This window comes from Leptonychotes weddellii, chromosome 7 (assembly GCF_054177405.1).
Source record: "Leptonychotes weddellii isolate Sample4059 chromosome 7, ASM5417740v2, whole genome shotgun sequence".
Taxonomy (NCBI): Eukaryota; Metazoa; Chordata; class Mammalia; order Carnivora; family Phocidae; genus Leptonychotes; species Leptonychotes weddellii.
Genome location: NC_138375.1, coordinates 59,508,486 through 59,522,446, shown reverse-complemented (window position 1 = coordinate 59,522,446; position 13,961 = coordinate 59,508,486). Strand labels below are relative to the sequence as shown.

General features: G+C 38.0%; 1 protein-coding gene across 6 annotated transcripts in view; it reads left to right on the top strand.

The window, feature by feature from the left end:
- The window catches only part of UIMC1 (ubiquitin interaction motif containing 1), a 156,663-nt gene that overhangs the window by 128,753 nt on the left and 13,949 nt on the right, over window positions 1–13,961 (top strand). The gene's annotated exons all lie outside the window — the stretch shown is intronic.

Sequence of the window (13,961 nt, the reverse complement as noted above, 5' to 3'; positions counted from 1 at the left end):
GTTCCAGGATCGAGCCCTGTATTGGGCTCCCTGTTCAGCGGGGAGTCTTTTTCTCCCTCTCTCTCTGCCCCCCCCACCCCATGCTCTCTCTTTCTCTCACTCACTTTCCCTCTCAAATAAATAAATAAAATTGTAAAAAAAAAGAATCAGAGACACTTTATAAAGTACCTAGCACTGTGTTTAGCACACAATAAATGTTCAATAACTGGTAGCCGCTGTTATTATTGAATATTATTCCTGCCTGTGTAGTCTTTCTGAAGTCTGTGTATGCCAATACATAAAGGATAAGCCATCAGCCGTAGAGCTAAGGGGAAGATGAAAGGCAAGGAAGTGGTAAGGTGGTAAGAATAATAAGCTAGTGAGAAATAGATTGTAGGAGAGTTAGGGAAGCTGAAGGCATTAACTGTGTACACTTTGGGCCTAGATACATGGGTGTGGCTTAGAGTCAGGATACTGTCAAGAATGGATTTCTCTTCATGGATATCTCCTGGAAAAATAATAGTGGGTAAGTAGGTGAATGGAGGGGAGAGTCCTTGCTGTAGACTTGCCTGACAGCTAACAGAGAAGGACTGAGGCCTAGAATAGGCTTGACTTGGGTGACTCAGCAAAAATTATAAGACCTGAACATCTCTAATGAAAAAAATTTGTTAGGGGCGCCTGGGTGGCTCAGTCGTTAGGCTTCTGCCTTCGGCTCAGGTCATGATCCCGGGGTCCTGGGATCGAGCCCTGTGTCGGACTCCCTGCTCCGCGGGGAGCCTGCTTTTTCCTCTCCCTCTCCCACTCCCCCTGCTTGTGTTCCTGCTCTCGCTATCTCTCTTGCTGTCAAATAAATAAAATCTTTAAAAAAAAAATTTTTTTTTAATTAGACAAAGTTTAACTTTTTCTGTTTTATATACCTGAATTTATCTACCTGACTGTAGTTTGTGCCCCACTTAGTCTTCTCACTTGTGTTAATATGGCTTTTGTGGTACCTAGGAGGATTAGATTAACTATATTGCTATTGACACCTAACTACTGAGGTGTTAACAATTGGGAAATAGCATGGGCTTAGTAAAAATAACATGGATTTTGGAGACAGAGGCCTGTGGGGAGATATACAAATCCAAACATACTGAGATTATAGTGCAGTTGGGCAGAAAAGGCATGCACATGAATAACTGTAACACAAGGTTAGAACTACTAATGGACATGCAGTCTGTGGTGTTTCAGAGGAAATGTGATTAGAGATTAAGATGGAAGGGCATTAATGTAAAAGAACAGTAGGCAAAATCACATAAATAGAAAAATATGAACAATATACAGGAAAGAACAAGTGATTCAGTGTGGTTTTAGTATGGGCAGTATGAAAGGAAATAGGCAATTGTAGAATGACAAATTAACTTGAAATATGTTGGTTAATATGGGGTATTTTTTCAAGTGTAAAAGAATTTTTTGTGTGTTTACTTCACTGTAGTGTATAGGACTCTTTGGGATGTAAGTGTTAGAAATATAATTCAAGTAACCATAAGCAAAAAACAAGTTAATTTGCATGGTAATTGGGAAGTCTGGTGTAGGTTTCAGACAGAGCTGGATCTAGGGGCTCAGATGATGTCTCTCCATCTCTTGACTCTTACTTGTCTGAGGTCTTTTCAAGGGCAAACAAGATGTCTGCCCACAGCTGTAGACTGTTAGTCTTTAATGGAAAGGAGTTCTTTCTCCTGAAACTATAAATCATTCTAGAGAAAGACTTTTTTTTTTTTAAGATTTTATTTATTTGCCAGAGACACAGCGAGAGAGGGAACACAAGCCGGGGGAGTGGGAGAGGGAGAAGCAGGCCTCCTGATGCGGGGCTTGATCCCAGGACCCTGGGATCATGATCTGAGCCGAAGGCAGATGCTTAACGACTGAGCCATCCAGGCGCCCCTAGAGAAAGACTTTCGATTAGGTTTTGATTTAAGTGTCCATTCGCGGTCTAGTTGCTGTAACCAAGTAGATGGATATGCATTGTTTATAAGTCAGAACAAGTAACAGAAAACCCTCTTGATATCTGTCACAAAATTCTATAAATCACAGTAACAGAAAACACCATTAACAATGGGCTTAATATGTAGGGTTTCTTTTTCTCACATAACAAGGTGTATCTAAAGTGAGACAGTAGCTCAATGATGTAATGAGAACTTAGGCTTTTCTCTTTTGGCTCTACAGTCTTTGACTTGTAGCTTCTTGACTCATGGTTTCAAGGTGGCTTTTTTATATCTAGACCTCACATCTGTGTTCTAGGCAGGAAGGAGGGGTCAAAGGGGCAAGGCTGTAGATTTTGACTGTTGCCTTCTAATACTCCTGTATTAGGAATCTAATATTCCTATCATCTTGTGGAATTGACCTTATTGCAAATTGTGGTGGAATTAGGTCTGTTTTAAATTTAGTGTTTATGTCTTTTATGTATGTATTTTATATATTTGTTTACATATGTATAAAATCATACTCTTTGAAGTCGATTAATTTGCTTTGTACAGTGATTCAACTTAATAGAAATTTTTGTGTTCTAAATGATTTAGTGAAGTGTTGTGCTAGGTCCTGGGGGTGCTCAAGATGTGATAAAGGGATATGAGAGAGGTGACTGGGACCTCAGATTTATACTCAGGGAATTTATAGTCCAGTGTAGCAAACAGACTTGGGCATAAGTATGATACAAATCAGCTGAAGTACTAAAATAGAGGCACTAACCACTTATAAAGGTGGAAGGGATTACTTCTGGTTGGCAAGAAAAAGAGCAGATTCTTATTTAAGTGTTCCCCTAATATCAGGCATGGGTTTTTTTACCTTTTTTTTTTTTTTTTTTCCCCCTGTTAAAGATAAACATCTAAAATAGCATGAGCCTTCTTGGGGTGCCTGGCTGGATCAGTCATTGGAGCATGTGACTCTTTATCTTGGGGTTGTGAGATGAAGCCCCATGTTGGGTGTAGAGATTACTTAAAAAATAAAATCTTTTAATAAAGAAAGCAAGCAAGCCAGTGGCGTAAGCCTTGTAATACATAAATTGTCTGAATTTCTGTTTTACTAAACTAGGATTACTAAAAGTGGAATTACTGGATTATATCTATAAAGTTTTAAGATTGCTTTGTAGAAAGATTTCAGTTATTTAAATTCTCACCACTAGCATATGAGACTGTTCTTTTCACAACACCATCCAAATACTGAGGAATATTTTTTTTTCTTTTTTACAGATCTTGGCATATTTGATAGATAAATAATAGCAATTCACTGTAGTTTATATTTCTTTGATTAGTAGTAAATTGAAATTTTTTCTTTTTTTAAAAAGCCAATTTGTCTTTCTTCTTTGAAGAATTGTTCTCTCAACTTTGCCCAAGTATCTTTTGGGTTCCTAGTATTTTTCTTATCCGTTTATATAAGTTCTTTATAAGTGATTTGCCTTTTGCTTCCAGGGTGCTTTCCAGGTTTTTTCTATCCATCCATCAGTTTTCACCAAGTTTCCAGATTTACGCAGCCTGAGAAAGCAACCTCCTTGTGTGAATACTGTCAAAGCTTTTATTTCTTGAAGAGGAGTGCTGATTCTGTAGAAAGATCTAATTGGTGTGAATAGAAGTGGCACTGATATGGGGAAAAGAGTTTTGGAATCCATGCAGAATTAAGGGGGGTGGGCATCAAGGAGAAAGGATAAAGAATTTATTGCTATTGATGATGATAGGAAGCTAAGAGGTAGGAGAAGGTCGTGGTTTGGTACAGGAATCACCAGGAACCAGATGCCCAAAGTTGTATACTATTTAAGAGATTCCTCTTTGATAACTTGACTCCAGAACTGTTGGCATTTTCAGGAATGGCCACCATCTTATTTGAATGCCTATTGACATAGCTACTGGATGACCAGTACCTTCACCCCAGACTTGTTAAGTTGCACTGCATGTAACCCTTCTCCTCTTGTATTAATAATGTAGCAGCAGTGTGCCTCTTCCCTCCCCTCCTCTTGCATCTTGGTTGTCTTCTGACAGCTTTCGTTCAACCTTTCTGTGAAACATTTTCTCATATCTGCTCCACTGTGATACAGTAATAAAGTTGCTGTATGATTTGGCATATGAAATGGCAGTCTGACTGCAGTCTGTGTCTGCTTGAGTCCTCAGTGCCTTCACTCTTCTATCTTATTCCTCTTAACATTGACTTTGTCTTTGCTTCAGTTACCCCTACTCATTGTGCCTTGCTGCTAAAGAGCCAGACCTCAGGATTCTTTTAGCAGTTTTCTTCTGCCAGATGTGCTTATTCTTTCCTTGAAAAATAAAATAGCTCTTATTAGCACCTGAGTTAATACCCAAAGCATTATGTGTTGAAGGAATATTATCAGCTAAAAACCATTTCAGAGTTCTCTCACTTTATGATCTAGTCACATTTTTTAATTCAGGCATCTAGAGCATTTTAAGAAAGAAGAAAGTTCAAGGAATTAATATTAGATCAGTCATCTCCATTAGAACTATCTTAGGGCCACAGGCAGGACTTTAGTTACCTTAGAAGGTAAGTGTTACTGTTATCTTCATTTTTCTTACAAGGAAACTGGCATCAGAGAGGTTTAGTACTTGTCCAGCATCAGATAGCTAATAAGCAGTAGAACCAGGGCCCAAGCCCAGGTTGACCTAATTCCAGGACTAGCATTCTTCATTGCTACAGGTTCTATCTGCCTTCCCATGTATGGAGATGGGAATACACACAGTCGGGAAAGTTTGAGGAGACCATGGAAGCCTCAGTCAGTTTTAGGAAGGCAGAGTACTAGAATCCTTCATCCCTGAATGCAGACATGAAATCTGATCTCATCAGAATTGACCTTGTCAGCTTTTCAATTACCTGGGAAAAACAGTTTGGTGGATTCAGACTATTTCCTAGTGAACAGAGTTGATATGACATAAGTCACCTCTGAAAAGTGTGTGTGCAAAGTGAAAGGATCAGATGAACTATCAGAATTACTTCTGGTGGTGGCTGTGGAAATTGTCTATTCACAGACTGAATTTTTACTTAAGGAGTCTAAGGGCATAATATAAAGGAAACACTTGATAGCAAGATACTATTTTTCCATTAAGTAAAAGGATTTAATTTGCCACGTCTTTACAGATCATACCTAATATCAACCAATAAGAGCTACCATTTATGAGTACCTGCTATATACCAGGAACTGTGCTTTTTGTATATTTTGCTTTAATTCTCATAACAATCTTTGAAACAGATATTATTCCACTTTTATAGAAGAGGAGGCTTGACAGGAAAATAATTTCTGCAATATCACATACCTAGAAAGTGGCAGGAGCTGGGCTACACAATCAGCTTTATTATTATTATTTTTTACACAATCAGCCTTAATTAAAAAGCTTATACTCCAAAGAATTATCCAGGAATGTTCAGATTAAAAAAAAAGATTCAGAATACTAAATTTAATATGATAGTCAATATATTGTTTTAAGAATTGATACTAAAACTGTGTGTGTTTCTATAAGAACAAACTAATAATATAATTTTGAGAATAAAGGATTCTTGGTGGAGGTAGGTGGAGACAGGATGGGATCAAGAAGAAGTACGCAGTTAGATAATCAATTTTGAGAATAGTGTAGTTTTTAAGTTGGATGATTGGTTTCGATATTTTTTTTGTATATATTATTAACATTTTAAAGAGCTTATATGTTTCTATTATGCTTCTTGTCATTCATTTCACTTCTCTAAGAACCTTGATAAAGCAGCCACTTGTAAAATTCAGAGAAGTTCAGAGTTTTTTTTCCTCTATATGAAACACATTTAGTATTACCTTAATTTAGGCTCTGATGACAGTATGTGCGCACTGGATATAATTGCCATTAATGATTCTTTAGAGAGAAACCTCTTGGATTTTTTTCTGGGTTCTTTATATCTAGTGCTACCTTTCATACCAGTTTCTTCAAAAGACAATGGCTAGTCTAATTTTGACTGTTGTCTTGTAAAAAGGATTATGTGTGTGTTTTAAATACAAACATAAAATTCGACTAAAAATTGAGAGGATAGTAGTACTTTGAACCCCAGTGTACCACCCATTCATCAACTCTTGGTCACTGCTGTTTTATCTATATTCCATCCATAATCTTCTCTCCTCAGATTATTTCAAATCAGATCCCAGATATCCTTCATTATATTACTAAGTATCCATGAAAGATAAGATCTGTTTATTTTTTTATTTTATTTTTTAAGGGCACCTGGGTGGCTCAGTTGGTTAAGCGACTGACTTCGGCTCGGGTCGTGATCCCAGGGTCCTGGGATCGAGCCCGGCATCAGGCTCCCTGCTCGGCGGGAAGCCTGCTTCTTCCTCTCCCTCTGCTGTTCCCACTGCTTGTGCTCTGCTGCTCTCTCTCTCTCTGTCAAATAAAATCTTTAAAAAAAAGATTTATTTGAGAGAGAGAGCACTAGAAGGTAGAGGGAGAGAATCTTCAAGCAGACTCCCTGCTGAGCGTGGAGCTCAACGCAGGGCTGGATCTCATGACCCATGAGATTATGACCTGAGCTGAAACTGAGAGTTGGATGCTCAACCGACTGAGCCACCCAGGCACCCTAAGATCTCTAAAAGAAAAGCCTATCTAACCATCATACCTAAAAAATTAATATCATCAAATATTTGGTGGATTCAGATCTCCTTGAGTCTTCTGATTGTTTGAAATCAGAGTCCAACAAGCTTTATACATTGCAGAGAGTTTTTGATACTAATATCTCAGGCTCTTTTAATTTACAGGAGAGTCACACCTGCAAGGTGTTCCTTTTTAAGACTTAAACACTCATGATTTATACTCATAAGCTTAGTATTGTTATTAACAGTAACTGTGTCATAGTCGTTTTTATTCCCACCACAGCATCTTAACAGTGCTATGCAGGTAGGCCCTCTGAAAATGTACTCTTTTATTTTTTTTTAAAGATTTTATTTATTCATTTGAGAGAGAATGAGATAGAGAGAGCATGAGAGGGGGGAGGGTCAGAGGGAGAAGCAGACTCCCTGCCGAGCAGGGAGCCCGATGCAGGACTCGATCCTGGGACTCCAGGATCATGACCTGAGCCGAAGGCAGTCGCTTAACCAACTGAGCCACCCAGGCGCCCGAAAATGTACTCTTTTAAAGCCAGAGTTGACAGACTTTTCTTAAAGGGACAGATAATAAATATTTTAGGCTTTGTAGGCCATATGGTCTCTGTCACAGCTACTCAAATCTCTGTCACAGCTACACAACTGTGCTATTACAGCACAAAAGTGGCCGGAGACAATATGTAAATGAACTAGATGGCTTTGTTCCAGTAAAAGTTTATTTCTAAAATAATTTGTTTATTTGCCTATCCTATAAATATAAATACATTTATTTGCCATAATTTGCCTATCCCTGTTCTACAGCATTGGTTTTTCAGAATGTGTTCTGTAGATCCCTAGGGTTCTGTGGAGGTATGGAAAGGGCTTGGCAGCCAGGACTAGTATTGGTAAAGAGTCTACCTTTATCACCTACCTCATCCAGAACTCTGCTTTTATGAATTTTTGTATATTGGGTTTCAAATGAGATTTTATTTGAAAACAGGATTCTCTCGTTCAGAAAAAAAAAGTTTAAGTTCATAGTTTATAACGTATTCCTAGTCTTTATAACAGTGCCTCCTATTACTGTTGCTTTGTGTTAAGCACTGTGCACTTCTGTATTTATACTTAACCCTTGTCTCATCTGATCTTTGCAGCAACCTTAAAATTAAATTGTCATTCCCAAGGAGAAGTAAGTAACTTTGTCAAAATCACTAAGCTAGTAAATTGGATTGTTTGAACTTTTTTTTTTTTTAAGATTTACTTATTTATTTGAGGTAGGGAGGTGCAGAGGGAGAAGGAGAGAGAATCTAAAGCAGACTCCCCACTGAGCAGCAGAGCCAGATGCAGGGCTCCACGACCCTGAGATCATAACTAAGCCAATATTAAGAGTTGGATGCTTAACCAACTGAGCCACCCAGGCGCCCTTGGTTTGTTTGACTTTTTATTATTGAGACAGGAATTCTCTATATGTCCTGAATACTAGTCATTTGTCACATATATGTCATAAAGACAATTTCTTCTAGTCTGTGACTTGCCTGTTTTCCTAATGGTGTCTTGATGAGCAGAAGTTTTAAGAAGAAGTTTAATTTTTTTTTTTTTTTAAAGATTTTATTTATTTGACAGAGACACAGTGAGAGAGGAAACACAAGCAGGGGGAGTGGGAGAGAGAGAAGCAGGCTTCCCCGTGGAGCAGGGAGCCCGATGTCGGGCTCGATCCCAGGACCCTGGGATCGTGACCTGAGCCGAAGGCAGACGCTTAACGACTGAGCCACCCAGGCGCCCCAAGAAGAAGTTTAATTTGTCAATTTTTTTAATGCTTATTGTTTTCTGTTTAGGTTTATGATGCATTCTGAATTAATTTTTGTGGAAGGTGTGAAGTAAGGGGTGAGGTTTATTTCTTCTGTATGAATATCAGTTGTTCAGCACCATTTGTGGAAAAAACTTCCTTTTCTTAATGGATTACTTTGTTGCCTTTTTAGAAAAATTAAATGACTATATAAGTGAGGTCTTGTTCTCTGTTACAGTTCACTGATCTGTTTATCTTTATGCCAATGATACAAATATCTTGATTACAGTAGCTTCATAGTAAGTCTTGAAGTCAGGTAGCAAAAATTCCCTTTGTTCTTTTTTAAGATTGCTGGATATTATAGTCTTTTGCATTTCTATATAAATTTTGCAGTCAACTTGTAAGTATATTCCTTAGCTTCCAACTTTATCTCTGTTAATATTTTTCTTGAAGTATATTTTATCTGATAGAACAACTGAACAGTTTTAGCCATTCCAGCTCTTTTATGTCTTCTGTTTGCCTAGTATATCTTTTTCTGTTCAGTTACTTTTAACGTATTTGTGTTTTCTTTTTTTTTTTTTTTTTAAGATTTTATTTACTTATTTGAAAGAGAGTAAGAGAGCAGGGGGAGCGGCAGAGGGAGAGGGAGAAGCAGGCTCCTCACTGAGCAGGGAGCCTGATGCAAGGCTCGATCTCAGGACCCCAGGATCATGCCCTGAGCCTAAGACAGATGCCTAACTGAGCCACCCGTGCGCCCTGTATTTTTATTCTTTTAAAGGATTTATTTATTTATTTATTTGAGAGAGACAGCAGAGCAGGGAGCCCGATGTGGGACTAGATCCCAGGACTCTGGGATCACGACCCAAGCCAAAGGCAGTCGCTTAACCAACTGAGCCACCCAGGCACCCCCTCCACTTTAAATCCTTTATTCCACCTTCTTCTGGCCTCCATAGTTTCTGACAAGAAATCTATGATCATTCAAATTGTTGTACCCCTGTAAGCTGAAAACGTCACATTTGCCTCATTCTCCTTGTATGTTTCTTGAATTTTATCTTGGACATTGTGAATGTTATATTGTGGATATTCTAGAGTCTGTCTTATTAAAGTATTGTTTGTTTTATTAGTTGACTGGGTTGGAATTAAACTGCATATTCTTGTTTGGGGAGGCAGTTCAAATCTTAATTTGGTTCTTTTATCCTTAACTGGAGTCTCTTTTGTACATGAATGGTTCTGGAGTCATTCAGAGACCTGGGTTTATTTACAAAAAACGGGGTCTTCTCTTTTCTGGTTCTTCCTCCAGGAGTATTCCTCAGTTTGGATTTGTCTGATGTTTTCCTATGATTATATTCAGGTTGAACATTTTTGACAAGAATATAACAAAGGGAATATTGTAGTCTTCTAAATGCATCATGTCTTGGTCATTTTGGGCTGCTCTAACAAAGTACCACAGACTGGGTGGCTTATAAAAAACAGAAATTTATTTCTCACAGTTCTGGAGGCTGGAAGTCTGAGGTCAGGGTGCTAGCTAGCATTGTTGTGTTTTGGAGAGAGCCTTCTTCTGGGTTGTAGGTTGCTGACTTTTTGCTATGTCTCATGTGATAAAAGGAGAGAGCTCTGGTTTCTTCAGCCCCTTTTAATGGCACTAATCCCATTCATGAAGGCTCAACTCTCATGAGCTAATCACCACCCAAGGGCCTCACCTTCTAATACTATCACACTGGGGGTTAGAATTTCAACATATGAATTATGGGGGGACACAAACATTCAATCCATAACATCATATCAGGGGGCAAATGATCATCAGTTTGTACTATTGGCATTGTTAAATTTGATCTTCTCTTTAAGGTGGTGTTTACCAGATTTTCTTCTATAAAGGTACCCTTTCCCCTTTTTGTGATAAGTATGTCATCTATGGGGTAGTGCCTTGAGACAATATGAATATTCTATTCTCAAGCAGACATTCACCCATGGTTTTAACATCAATTGGTGATTCTTGCTTAAATTAATTATTATTATAGCAGTGAACGATTTTTTTGTTCTGCCATTCTTCTACATTGATTAGCTGACATTCTTCTGTAAAGAAGAACTTTCTTTCCTTGTTAGTATTTTTTTAATGTGGAATGAACTCATGGATTCATTTTTTTTTTAAGATTTTTTTATTTTGAAGTCATCTCTACATTCAGTGTGGGGCTCAAACTCACAACTGCAAGATCAAGATTTGCATGTTCCTCCAACTGAGCTAGCCAGGTGCCCTGGATTCATTTTTTAAATTTAATGTGTTGTAATTCATTCTTTCCAGTAGTCATTTTGATGTTCAAATTGTTCCAAATTTGACCAGTGGAAGTCCCTTCAGGTTGTCTTCTATAAACTTTGGGCATGTGCCCATCAAATTTTTGAGCACTTACATTTTATGACAAGAGGTTATAGGGTTACCATGACTTATCCTGTCCAGATCTGGAATTTGCCCTTTACCCAAGGGCTCTACTCCTAATCATTAGACTGTTTTGCCTTCTAACAATTTTTTTGAGCATCACATCTTTATTGTAGAAGATTTTAGGGAAATTTTATTCAGAAAAAATTTATCCATGACCCAGCCCAATCCAAACTACTGTTGTAGTTTGATATGTATCCTTTCTTTACTTTTTTTTTTAACATAGTTTTTACCAGCAGGTTTTATGTTGAATCTATTTTTTATTTTCATTGTTTAACAGTGTAATGAATCCCTGTGAACCTGTTTTCTAACTTCAGTAGTTATCAACATATGACAAATCTTTTTTCACTTATAACATGCCTTCCATCCACCCCCCACTAGATTTTGGGGAAGCAGTTTTCAGGCGCATTATATCATCTATAAATACTTTAATATGCGTAAAGGGAATAACTATAAAGCTCCTAAAGCAAGAGTGTTTGACATGTTTCTTACAGCAGCAGGGAAGCCACAATGAGTACAGTGGGATGAGCAACCGAGGAAAAGAGAGGAGAGATCAGATCAGTGATCAGATTATCTGGGTTTTTTTTGCACTTTATTCTAAATATGATGAAATGCCATAGAACGGTTGAGAGCAAGGGAATGATGTAATCCAGCTCTGGCTACTGTGTGAAATATAGTCTGTAGAGGACCAGGAGCAAAAGTAGAAGTGAACAGGAGGCATTTGCAGTATTCCAGGCAGGGTCTAATGTTTACTTGGATCATAATGATAGCTGTGAGGTAAAGAAGTTGCCAAATTTGGGATGTATGTTGGAGATTGAACCTACAGGATTTCTGGAGTATGACAGAAAGAGAAAACTCAGGTGACACCATGGTTTTGCCCTGAGCAACTGGTTTAATGATGACTCCATTTTTTGAGATTAGGAAATTCAGGAGATCCAAAACAGCCAAAACAGTCCTGAAAAAGAACAAAGTTGAGGGTTCACACTTCCTAATTATATAACTTACCAATCAAGACAGTATGCTGCTGGCATAAGGATAGATATATATAGATCAATGGAATAGAATTGAGAGTCCAGAATTAAAACCGTACATTTATAGCTAACCAGGTTTCGACAAGGCTATCAGGATAATTCAGTAGGGGGAAAATAGTCTATTCAACAAATGGTGGTAAGACAACTGAATGTCCACATGCAAAAGAAAAAGTTGATTCCTACTTCAGACTACATACAAAAAATAGATCGAAGACCTAAATGTAAGTACTAAAAACTCTAAAACTCTCTTAGGGGTAAATCTTCAGGACCTTAGATTTGGCAATGGATTCTTAGATATGACACCAAAACTATAAGCAATATAAGACAAAAATAGATAAATTAGACACCATCAAAATTTAAAGCTGCTGTGCATCAAAGGACGCTATCAAGAAAGTAAAAAGAAAAATATACAGAATGGGAGAAAATATTTGCAGATCATGTATCTGTTAAAGGTCTCGATTCCAGAATATATAAAGAACTCTTACCACTCAACAACAAAAAGACAACCCAATTAAAACAAAAGACTCAAGTAGACATTTCTCCAAAGAAAATACACAAATGGCCAACAAGCACATGAAAAAGTGATCAGCATCATTAGTCAATAGAGAAATGCAAGTCAAAATCACGAGATACTTCACACCCACTAGGATCTCTATTTAAAACAAAAATAACAAATGTTGGCAAGAATGTGGAGAAATTGGTACCCTCCCCCCCGCCCCCAGTACATTTTCTGTGGGAATATAAAATGGTGCAGCCATGGTCTGGAAAAAAAGGAATAAATTACTGATATATGCTACAACACGGATGAACCTTGGAAACATATGTTAAGTGAAAGAAGCCAGTCACAAAAGACCAAACATAGTACAATTCAATTTATATGACATGCCCAGAGTGGGCAAACCCATAGAGACAGAAGTAGATCAGTGGTTTGCCTAGGGCTGGAGGTTAGCAGGGAAATGGAGAGTGACTGCTAATGGGAACAGGTTTCTTTTTCAGTTATTGAAAATACTATAAAATTGATAGTGGCGATAGTTGCACAACTATGAATATACTAAAAACCATTGAATTACACTTTAAGTTAGTGAATTATGTAATATGAATCATATCTCAATAAAGTTGTTGTATCAAAACAAAAATGGCGACTCCAGAGTCAGGATGGATACTGGAGGTTTAAAGATAGCAGAGGAGAAATAAAATAGTCTCTGGGAGAGTAGAAGAATAAACTGACTATGGAAACATATGATGATTGCTGGGCAGTACTGAGGGGCCACTTGAGGTCTGTGGTCTTAAATATACTGTGAGCCCAGTCAGCATTGTTGTGCTGCTTGTGGACACGTAATAAATAGGTAGAAGGTTGGATCTAACCAAAATTGGGTTTTGCCAGGGAGTACAATAGAAAGTAGAAATGAGTTGAGAGAATATTCAAGGGAATTGTTAATATGATAACGGTGAAATCTAAGTTAGGTAAGAAGTGAGGCCATGACAGGGTAATGGACAATGAAAAGGTGATAGTCTAGATTTAGACATCCCAGTGGGGCTGAAGGATTATTGGAGTTAGGATATTAGAGGGAGTGAGTTGGAAAAGATAGGGGCTGGTGATCAGAGAATGGGACAATATGAGAAAATGAGATCAGATCAGTGATCAGATCATCTGGGTTTTTGCACTTTATTCTAAATATGATGAAATGCCATAGAACGGTTGAGAGCAAGGGAATGATGTAATCCAACTCTGGCTACTGTGTGAAATATAGTCTGTAGAGGACCAGGAGCAAAAGTAGAAGTGAACAGGAGGCATTTGCAGTATTCCAGGCAGGGTCTAATGTTTACTTGGATCATAATGATAGCTTGATCACTATGATCAAGTGAGATCTTGAAAGTGGCACAATTATTATTGAAAGGCTCAACCAGAACCAGGGTTGAGGAACCAGGATTCTTCATTGGAACCGGAGACCACAGATAATGAATTGGCAGTTTCTTACTTCTCCCAAGGATGGTACATAACTGGTACAATTCGAGTGGCAAAGGACAGAGGTTAATTCATTACATACAATGGCTGTCTTGGGCATTAGGCCTACTTCTCTCTCAGAACCCCACTTGAGAAAGGCTGAGATGGTATGATCCACGGGAGCTGATAGACAAAAGGTCAAGGAACTGAGAGGCCAG